Source organism: Lygodium microphyllum, chromosome 11 (genome assembly GCF_053477565.2).
Source record: "Lygodium microphyllum isolate KBCC chromosome 11, Lygodium_microphyllum_v1.1.10, whole genome shotgun sequence".
In the NCBI taxonomy this organism is placed as follows: domain Eukaryota; kingdom Viridiplantae; phylum Streptophyta; class Polypodiopsida; order Schizaeales; family Lygodiaceae; genus Lygodium; species Lygodium microphyllum.
The window spans coordinates 54,189,808-54,200,764 of record NC_141145.1 but is presented as its reverse complement, the minus strand read 5'-3'; positions in this window follow the sequence as shown (position 1 = coordinate 54,200,764).

Here is a 10,957-nt window from a genome sequence, read left to right as displayed (position 1 = left end):
AGTCCCTAGTTGTAGGGCATCCTAGTCCCTACAGTGTAGGAATAGGCTTTTGCTATGGAAGAGAAATGGTCCTTGCACGCCATAGGGTATGGTAGTGTGGCTAAATACGAATGGTAAGAAACGTGAAGGGGAACTTTGTGGGTCCTAGTAAATTGAAAGAACCAGACCTTATGGTGTGGTAATTAACTTTTTTTGTGGAAACTAAATTCTCCTTGAACACCATAGGGTCTAGCAATAGCTCATTACAATTTGGAATTTTGCAATAGAATCAGAGGGTTAAATCATTTTGGAAAATGCATGAGTGAGAAATGGTCTGAATCATGCAGCGTAAGAAGAGAGTCTAGGAGTGGAATAGAATTGTCTCATGAGTGCCCTTGAGTTGATTGTTGAATCATTGACATTATCTTAAAGATAAATTTTCAATAGATTTGTGAAAAGGCCAACAATGTTGATTAGGAAAATCCATATGTGTAGGAAGAGACATTTGGGGTCGATGAGAATTGTCTCTTACATATACTTAGGTCTTACTTATGAATTCATGAAACAATATTCAAGAAAAATTTTCAATGTTATCGTATTAGTCCATGAAAACTCAATTTTGACTAATAATAATAAACAATCATATTTACACAATAATGAAAAGCACATTGCATCATACAAGGACCCATTACTGTATCCAACCAAAAAATTCATCTTCATTAAAGATAGGGGTTTTCTTTGAAAAGGAAAAGGAAATAATTAAATTAAAACTTAAAGGTTGTGACTCTAGAATCTTTATCCTTTGCTTTCCATTCATTTGGGCCAACATGCCATCCTAACATAGCCAAAAAATTTGTTATCAAAGATAAATTGTCCACGCCTAGGGTTTTCTTGCAAAATCACACACTTATGTAGCAAAAAATTACCACATAATTTGTCTTAAAAGATTTAAAAAATATGAAACCAAATTTTACCCCATTCCATACATACTATGACAATATTAGTTAAGGCAAATAAAGTGCTAAGTTGTGTTCTACCCTAAACGTTTGTATAATAGTGTGCCAACATGCAATGGGCATGTCCCTAAGGTGTGGGGAGAGACATCAAGAGTTGATAAGTATTGACACTTGTGCACCCTTGGGTCTGATGTATTAATTAAGTACATAACATTCAAGATATGAACGTGGAATGAATGACACTAGTACAATTATCATTGTAGCACCCTTAGAAAGTAAATCGTGAGACAATCACAAGGAACAAACAAGAAAATACAAACTCTTGTAAAAGGGAAATAGATCATTGATGAATCAAATTTTTCTTCCCATAATGAAGCAAGTTTTAAAATTTTCAAAAAGGAAGAAGAATTCAGGCTACACAATGCACTTGAGAGTAATTGCACAAAAGGAATATGAAGAGTAGTGCGCCATGTGTTTCAAGGGGGGAAAATGTCTTATGTCATGGAGTGTGCACACCCACCATGCTCAAAATGTCTTCTCCTCATAATGGGGCCTTACAACTTAGACCACCACGCATCATTGATTGCACCTTACAAGGGTGATGTATTGAGTATATCTAATATATTTATGGATTTAGACCAAAAAATCCATTGAGACTAGTATTAGAGAGCATATTATGAGCGCTTTCTTGAATGGCCATTTTCATATTCTCAACCACACCATTTTAAGAAGGATTCTTAGGAGCTATGAAATCTCTCTTGATACCACAACATGCACAATAGTTTGTAAAGGTTAGTGAGGTATACTATGTACCATTATTCATCCTACGAACTTAAGCTTTGTGTCTAATTGATTCTCTATGAGTACTTAGAACTTTTGAAAATCATCCAATATATAACCCTTTTTGCAAAGAGGATCAACTCAAACCTTTTTTATGATATCATCCATAAATTTCCAAAGTATAAATCTTTTCTCAATGAATTTATGGGGATAAAGGTGCATGTGCCTAGCCGCATGTATATTAGTTACACTCATAGTACCTGCATCGTGCATTAGCTACCTGTACACTTGTACACTGCAGGTGGTGGGTACGCATCACTATCACTTTATTCTTTATTCTTTTAGTGACATTTGAATGAAGGGAAGGTCTATCACACATTGTGACTATTGGAGTTCATGCTTCCATTTTAGGGCTTGCTCTCTTCAATTGATATCAAATCCATTGCATCAGAATTGAGGAGCTCAACTCAACATTGCTTCAGCTTGTGGAGAGAACATTGATCTCACAATTTTAATGACAACCATGGCTCAACTTGGAGAGGTACGATTTAGTGCTATTCTCCTTCTTCCCAATGATCAAAGACTTGTTGAGGCTTGTTCAATGCCTTCCCTTAGCCATAGCAAGCAATATCTTGGGCTCCATTATGGATAGCATAAGCTATAGCAAGAGAAGCTGCAGAGAGTCTGTTTGAGCTTGTTGTTCTTGCCCCTCTTCCTATTCCATTTGGAACTTCTCCTTCGCCTCTACCACTTGGTTGACTCTTAGGCATTCATCCTTGGCACACGACATTGTTAATTGGCTCTTGGAGTTGGATTTGAGATTTTCCATTTTAATCATTGACTATGTATTCATAGTAGTCTGATGTTTACCTGTGGACATCAAGTATTAAGCTTGTCTTTACCTATGTGATGCTCCTGGGGCTTGACATGGATTCGCACAAATGGGCCTTTTAGCCCCCCCTCTCTCCTCCTTAAAACAAGGAAAAGAGGAGAGAAGAATAATAAAATAATCCTCCTCTCTCTCCAATTTTGCAATCTTGTTTTTCCTTTTTTATATTATCTACAAAGATATACTCAGATTCCTTCTCTCTCCTCATTCAAGAAGTCTTTTTCAACCAAATTTTATATGCAAAAAGGAGTTAGTTACGAGAGTGTGGTGCTTCCTTTTCAATGCAAAATGATTAGTAGATACGAGGTAATTGATTTTTTAATCAAGAACAAGGAAAATAAAATTTTAAAAGTTTCTTTTAAGATATTTTGGGGATTTTTTATATTCTAGCTTTTGGTAAAAAAACAAACCAATTGGTCAAATTTCGTGTTTTTTGGAGATGTTTTGCGAGGCAAAATAAAGATATCTAAAATACAAAAAGTCTTGGACATCCCTATCCTCTGAGCTATTTCCCCCCATATCTCTCTCATGGCTCTTTTGTGACCTCTTCTCTGTGTTTATGCAACCTTCGTTAACAGAGTGAATTACTTACATCCTCCTTTCCCTTAGCACCTTTGTGTGCCTCTCTGTGCATCTCCACTCTACCTCTTTTGACAACCAAGTAGGCTCTCCGTTTTCTACTAATAGTAAAATGAATACATGAAATAAGGAGCTGCATATTGAGGTAGAGGTTGAATATGCCCTATTATTCAAAAGAACCCAGCATACCAGTGTCAACCCTCAAGTTTTGCAGAGTTACATGCAAATGGGATTGAAACATGTGGATTTGTTGATTGATGGGGGAATCTATCCAATTGACCCCTTAAACAATAGACCTCCAACTTTCTCAGGAATCACAAATTTGCTAAAGTATGTATGCGAGGGTGAAATGGGTTACTCATTATACTAGACGGCTCAATGATTAGGCGTTCAAAGTATTTACAACTTGCCAAGCAACCATAAAAATTTGCCATGATGTGATCATTGTGCATCAACTTCATATACAATAGCTCATAGGACAAGTGTTACAATTGAATGACACTATAATTCAACAAAACAATCAAATTATTTCAATGCAGGACACTATCCATGACATTGGTATCTCATATGAGGAGGCAAAGGCACAATTGGACGACTTGAGAAAGATCAACAACAAGCTAACACAAGAGCGCAAAGAAAGAAGAAGTCAATCAACGAGTTAATTGTGAATAGCGGCCAGTGGAAGCGACGTATCAAAGCATGTAAGGTAGCTCAAAAAGAGAACCTAGGTGAGGGTGAGGTTGGATCATGTATTAGTAGATTACTGAAGGCAAGTACATTGGAAACACTTTGAGCAATCCTAAGTTTAAGGCTATGAAGGAAAAGGTGATTGAATGCACATTACAAGATGTGTCAAATGAGTTCTCAGTTGTGGATGCACAATCTATTTGTGACAGGGCCGGTATTAGCACAACGACTTACTCAAAGATATTTAAAGGTGTGAAGGTTGGGTTTGGTTGTGTACTGAAGAGAAATAGAATCGTGCCTCTTCCTCAACCTTTCAAGTTAATAGAGGCCCGACAATAACTTAATACAAAGGTTTTGGAGTTGATAGGAGATCCAATGCATGTTCAATTTGTGGAAACACTAAAGGTTGGGACCAGAAATGCATATGAGGTGAAGTGCATCGAACTCAATAATTACTATTTAGATTTGAACAAGGTCCACTCAGGAATGGTAATGTACTACAATATGTATGTTGAGGAATGTAATGGTGAATTGTAGTTTGTTATAAAATTAGATGAAAGTGAGGTCTTCAAAGGAGTAAAGCTTGAAAGAGTTAGTGTAACTCTTATGAATAGAGCTTTACAATTCGACAAGAAAAACCTAGGGAACTTTAGTGTTCAATCTGAGTGCCATGTGTGGTGGCTCGCTACATTTGAAGTTCCTAAGGAAACATTTGAGGTGCTACAGCTGTTCTTTATGCACACAAGCATTCCAAGCATCATTGATCGTTAGGAACATGGTGAGATTCTCTCGGTTGAAGGATATGGTCTATACTTGGTTGAATGGCATCTTGCATGAGACTTGAAAACTTTAAAATGCATGTGTTGAATCTCCAATGGTGCAAATACAAAGAATCCATGCCTATATTTCTTGAAAGAGAGGGTGGAAGGAAATGATGGAAAGAAGAATTGGCGAAGGGTGGCAAGTGCTACATCGATGCACAATAGAGAAGATCCCACTTGGAAGCCCATCTTCAACATTCCCTTGGATCGTATTCGCATTTGTTCATAACATGATTTTGTCAGAATCATGGAGAAACTTGTATATGAATATATTTGCTTTGCTTATAGGATGCAACCAAAAAAAGAATCCATTGTAACGTGTAGGAATGTGGAGCAAGTGCTATCAAAAATTGGGCTACACAAGCATCAAGTGACGATTGAAAAAGATAAGAAGAGATTAGGAAAATCTGGTAACTTGCCAAAAAAGCCTTGCTTTAGAGGAGAAAAGGCTAGGAAGTTTCTCTCAGCACCCATCAATGAGGAAGGGAATGTCATGGTTCTTAGGCCATAGGACTACGATGGGTGGAAAAAGCTACATTTTGCAGTTCTTGATCGAAGTAATGGAGGAAAAATAAGATTGGCCAAAGATAATGTTTTGATAAGTCTTAACAAATTGGCTCCCTTACTTCGTAAGATGGTGTTTAACAATGAAGATAAGCAAGAGTTTATTAATGTTGTGCATAGCTTCTATGAAAACATGGTGGAAGCATGGGGCAAAAGCTCTATCACATATTACATGGTGCATACTAAGTTAATATTTTAAAATTATATGAATTGTATAAACTATTGAGCATAGTTTTACTCATATGTGATGCGTGTCTTGTAGCATATCCTGAGGCACATGGGTCATACTTTGTAGAAAGGAAAGCATCGAGATTTGGTCCACACAAGGGATGGAAAATTCACATTGGATAGCGTGTGGTGCATACCAAAGAAAAACTGATCATGATGGAGGGGTGAATGGTAGCAATCCAATGATCCAATTGCTATCTTGGTGGTATAGAATTATAGTAGCGGATGAAGCTAAACTCTCGCAAAAGAGAGCAAATGAAAGTGTTGATGAATCGGCTGCAGACATGATGGAATCACGTCGTGTCACTAAAAGAGTGCGTTATGAAGCCTCAAGTGCCAAAAAAAACCATGCCAAGTGGCTAGAAACAAGGCTTCGACAAGGCAAAAAATGCGTTTGAAGAGAGCTAAGATAGTAAGATGAATAATGTGTTCAGTGTGAATGAAATTCATAGTTTAAGAGAGAAAGAGAGAGTGTGTATCTATGTGAATGAGTCTCATAGTTTAGGGTTATATAAAAGAGGGTTTCAGTTTCTATCTTATTCATTGAGTTCTCACATCTCTTGTGTAGGAAAGATGGCTAGGTCTAAGGTAGTTGCAAATAAGCTTATGCTTAGAGCCCCATATTGTGTTCAGTCCCTTGGAGCATCTACTAGCTCAGATGCACCCCCTTCTCAACCTAATCCACCTTCCTCAAGCCGCCCTCACAAGGGTCCTCCTTAGCATCCCCACAAGAAATGCAAGTGGAAGCCATGTGTAGTGGCCTTGAGAGAAATTAGGAGGTATCAACACTCTTTTGATCTCATCATTCCGAAGGCGAGCTTCTTGAGACTTGTTTGCGAGATTGTGCAAGACCTCTACCACACAAAAAGAAGGAGGTGGTTTTTGGAACAAGGTCAAGATAGACCTGATCGTTTCACAAAAGAATGTCTTCATGCTCTACAGTGTGCTATAGAGGCCTTTTTAGTGACTTGATGACTAATGCTCAACATTGTGTAATGCATGTGAAGCGCATCACTGTAACTCCCAAGGACTTCCAACTTGTAAGAAATCTTCAAGTAGTGAGGGATGCATTCGTTCCAATGGAATGAACATAGTTTGTAATGTTATCTTTTTCGGCATAGTGTTATCCTTGTGCATTGGACATATGATCACTATGTCCTAGTGCAAAACTATTGTATGCATCCTTAAAATATGAATTAAAATTTTACACTTGTCCTTCGCTCTCAACTTTGACTGTGTATCTTCACTGTATTTTCAATTCTTACTTACAGTTTTTATTAGCATTCTCAATTTCAATAGGAATAACATGCAAAAATTTGCCATTTCTTGTTGCAGACTTTACTCATGATGCCTCTGTATAGTCTATGTGGTGCAAAGTTTCTAAGGGCCAATAATCGCGATATTGATTTCTCAATTATCAATCCATCCAAAATTTTGGTGTGGAATAATTTTTAAAATACTAAACTATATTGGAATGCGACCAAACTTTGTCTGGAGGGCAGGAAAGTGGCTCCATGCGCCAGACTTTGAACCAAGGGTCTGCAGGCACTTTTTTTCAAAAAAAAATGTGGGCTCAAGAAAGTGGCTCATGACTCTAGACTTTGGACCAGGGGTCTGCATGCACTTTTTTTTCAAAAAAAAAAGGGGGATCTTGGCCACCTAACGAGTGCACTTGTGAAGTTTCGTCGCATTCCGGTAAAAGGTTATGGATTTACGATCACATGATGGACAGTGTGTATGAAGCTACATTAACCTCGATTTGGGGTTTAAAAGTTCATTCTTCTTCTCATTTTCACATATTTCTTTCTTTGCTTCCTCCATTTTCACATCCCCAACCTCTATCTCTTCTCTGTGTTGCCCTCCTCGATCTTGCATTGCATGCACCAAGCAAGCATGTTTCCGTTTTGGCCCCGGGAAGACATCATGCCAAGGCCCGCCACTTGGAGCACAAGGTGGTGCCTCCTCTAGCGCAGCAACAGGTGCTCCCCATAGAGCACAAGGACCACCACAGAAGAAGAGAATATGGAAACCGAGCATTGTCGCCCTTCGAGAGATAAGGAGAATCCAACGCGGATATGAGCTTCTCATCCGAAAATTTTCTTTTCATAAGGTTGTTCGAGAACTCATGCAAGACTTGGAGCTGAAAAGGATGGGAAGATTTTGGGCACAAGTGCGGGATGGCCCACTAGCAAGAAGGTGGACTGCTGCAGCTATGGAGGCCCTACAAACAGCTGCTACAGAGGGGTTTCTCATCGACTTGTTTGATGATACACAGCTTGCGGCCATCCATGCAATGCGTGCCACAATCACAGATAAAGACATGAACTTTATCATTCAGCTTTGACATGACAAGTTGGCTCCACCATAGTTTACTAGATTAATGATGCAAGGCTTGTAATAAGTGTTATAGCACCATAATATCTTGGAAGGCCAAAAAATTTTGTATACTTTGCAACATTGGAATATTTATTTATATATACATAATATCTCATGCGAAGCATACTAAATTCAAATAATTGAGTAAAGTTGTTTTGTTTTGTTTCTTGAAATGCATGACTCTTAATTTTTGTTTAACGTACGAACGCATCAAAAGTAGTAATATGTATGGATATAAGTTACATTATTTCTTATGCACAATCGCAAGTGCCGTACTACGTGTTGAATTATGTTAATGTTTGCGGATTTGTCATTCACGTACGACACATTATCGTCACACTTACATAATCACAAGTGTAGTACTATGCGTTGAACTATGTTAACGTATGCGAATGGGTCATTCACGTACCACACATTATCGTCATGCTTATATGAACCACACATTTATTTAATAAATATTTATTTGTAGGGACAAAGTAAAGTATCTTATATTCATCAAGAAAAATACATGTGATGGTTGTTAGTAATGATAGATACAAAAAGCCGATGGCCAACAAGAACTCTCAATTGTTCCTTGGCTTTTTCATATGTGGAGAGGAGGGGCCAGCTTCCGATGAAAATATAAGTTCCTTCTTTGCTTCAAAAATGATGCACTCCCCCTTCAGCTCTTTCTCCACGAGAAGCGGATCTAACACTTTAGCGAGGTCGCCTAATGTAGCAAGCACACACATTGCTCCACCATGCGTTTGGTCAAATAAGTAAAGAAGCTTAGATTGCTTGATTAGCACCACCTTCTTCAAGCTAGATGTCACAGGTATCGCTCGAAAAGGTCCAAACTTGGTCAAAGATTGATTTTTTATGATTATTTCTTGCCCTCGTGGTGAGCACTTCTTATGAAAGACCATCAAATCTGCAACAAGGTTGCCAATATACTCATTCAGAGCTGAATTCTTTTGTCAATCCACATGTTGAGCTCCTCCTTGCCTTGATGCAAAGTCATCTATATACAATATGTCCTGAATGACAAAGTCAAATCAAACAATATATTTAGTGACTAACCTAGAGTTATTAGAAAGTGATGAAACTTGATGGTAGGGTGCGTCGGGTCCCTCAGAGTCCATCGGTGAAATCTTGGAAAAAAATGATGCCTGCACCTGCCTTGTCTGAAGTCTAGCATCTGCGGCCTGCTTGCACCTACCCTGTTCAAATTCTGGCGTCTGGGCCCCAGACGCCAAACTTTGGACAGGGCAGGTACATGCATCATTTTTTTCCAAGATTTCACCCATGGACTCCGAGGGACCCGATGCACCCTACCATCAAGTTTCATTGCATAAAAATATATGGTAGTTAGAAATATCACCTTCTCCAGATCATCTTGTATCTCCATTTCCTCGTGTGTTAGGGAGGCACCTCTTTGGGCAGAGGGATCTACAAACTCCTTGGTAGGAAGCTGGGGCCTTGGTTTGAACAAATCATGTTGTAGTGCTTCAAATTCAATATTTGTCACAAGGTAATCTTCTTCAACCGAGGTAATATGCTATTGTGCTATTATGATGGCCCTCACTATATCTAAGATTGTGCCATCATATCTTCCAATCTCTACCATTGTCGGATAACACAATATTGGTGAGTTTGGGAATCTCCCAATTCCCATTTTTTTAATACTAAAAAGGTGGCACATGGATAACATGTCCATAAGTTTCTCAAAACCATATGATGTGACCTATCATTGGAAAGTGCTTGAAAAATAGAATCTATTGAGCTATAGAGTGCTCAATTTGGAGTTATAGTGTTCAAGTTATGACAAATCCAAAGATTTGACCATGTGTCCCAAACTAATGGGAAATTTCCATATTCCCTAATATGGTGTTGGATGCACATCCATGTAATCATAATCGATCAGGTTTTCCATTAAATCCCTAACTAGGATAAAAAACAACTCTTCTTCCTTTATTTCCAAGTATTGCAATACATCTGATAGAAGCAAGTATTGTATGCCAAGATTGTGGGAGAGAAGGAAGGAGTCTCACTTGTAGCTTTCTTGCTTGCACAATGGGGGAATACATACAAGGGTGGAGGCTGAAAACAGTTTTTCTCTTCTTAGTTGTGTAAGCAAAAAGAACTCTCATACAAAGAAATAGAAGAACCCTATATATGGGTCTCAAACCAAACTCAACTAACTAAGGTGGCATACTAACTGAGCCACGAACTAGAGTAGATAAGGATAACTATCATGTAGCTATTATTCATGGGCGGTGTACCAACCGCATCTGCAACTGACATGTCGGTGACATAAATGCACAATGGTCACCTTGGCATATCACGAGTGGAGCTCGATATCTCAACACTCTCCATCGAGCTCAATCCCAATTCCTGCACACCAAGCAAGTCTCTGAACTTGCGCAGCTTCTCTGTGCCCAATGCCTTCGTGAATATGTCAGCTACCTGATCCTCTGTGCTGACATAAACTAGATCAATAAGACCTAGTAAAACCCTCTCCCGCACATAGTGATAATGCACCTCAATGTGCTTTGTTCTAGCATGATAGACTGGGTTATTTGCCAAGTGTATACTACTCATGTTGTCACAATAAATGACAACTGGCCCATCTGTAGGCTGATGCATATCATAAAGTAGCTTATGCAACCAAGCTACCTCACATGCAGCCATTGCTGCGCCCCTGTACTCAGCCTCTGTGCTCGACAAGGCAACTGTAGGTTGTTTCTTGCTGCTCCAAGTGACTGCAGCACTCCCAAAAGAGAACACATATCCACTGGTAGATCGTCTATCAGAAATACTACCAACCCAATCAGCATCAGTGTATCCATGCAACTGTATCTAAACCCCAGTCTCATAAAGTAGTCCATACTGCAATGTGGACTTCACATACCTGAGTATGCATCTAGCCGCATCCAAATGCGGTTTCCTTGGAGCCTGCATAAACTGACTTACCAGTCCAACAGCATAGCTCAAATCTGGCCTGGTAATAATCATATAAATCAAGCTTCCTACTATGCATTTATACATAGTAGGGTCTTCCAGAAGCTCAATTGCATCTGCGCGCGCTCAGCTTCACATTCTGCTCCAAAGGAACTGAA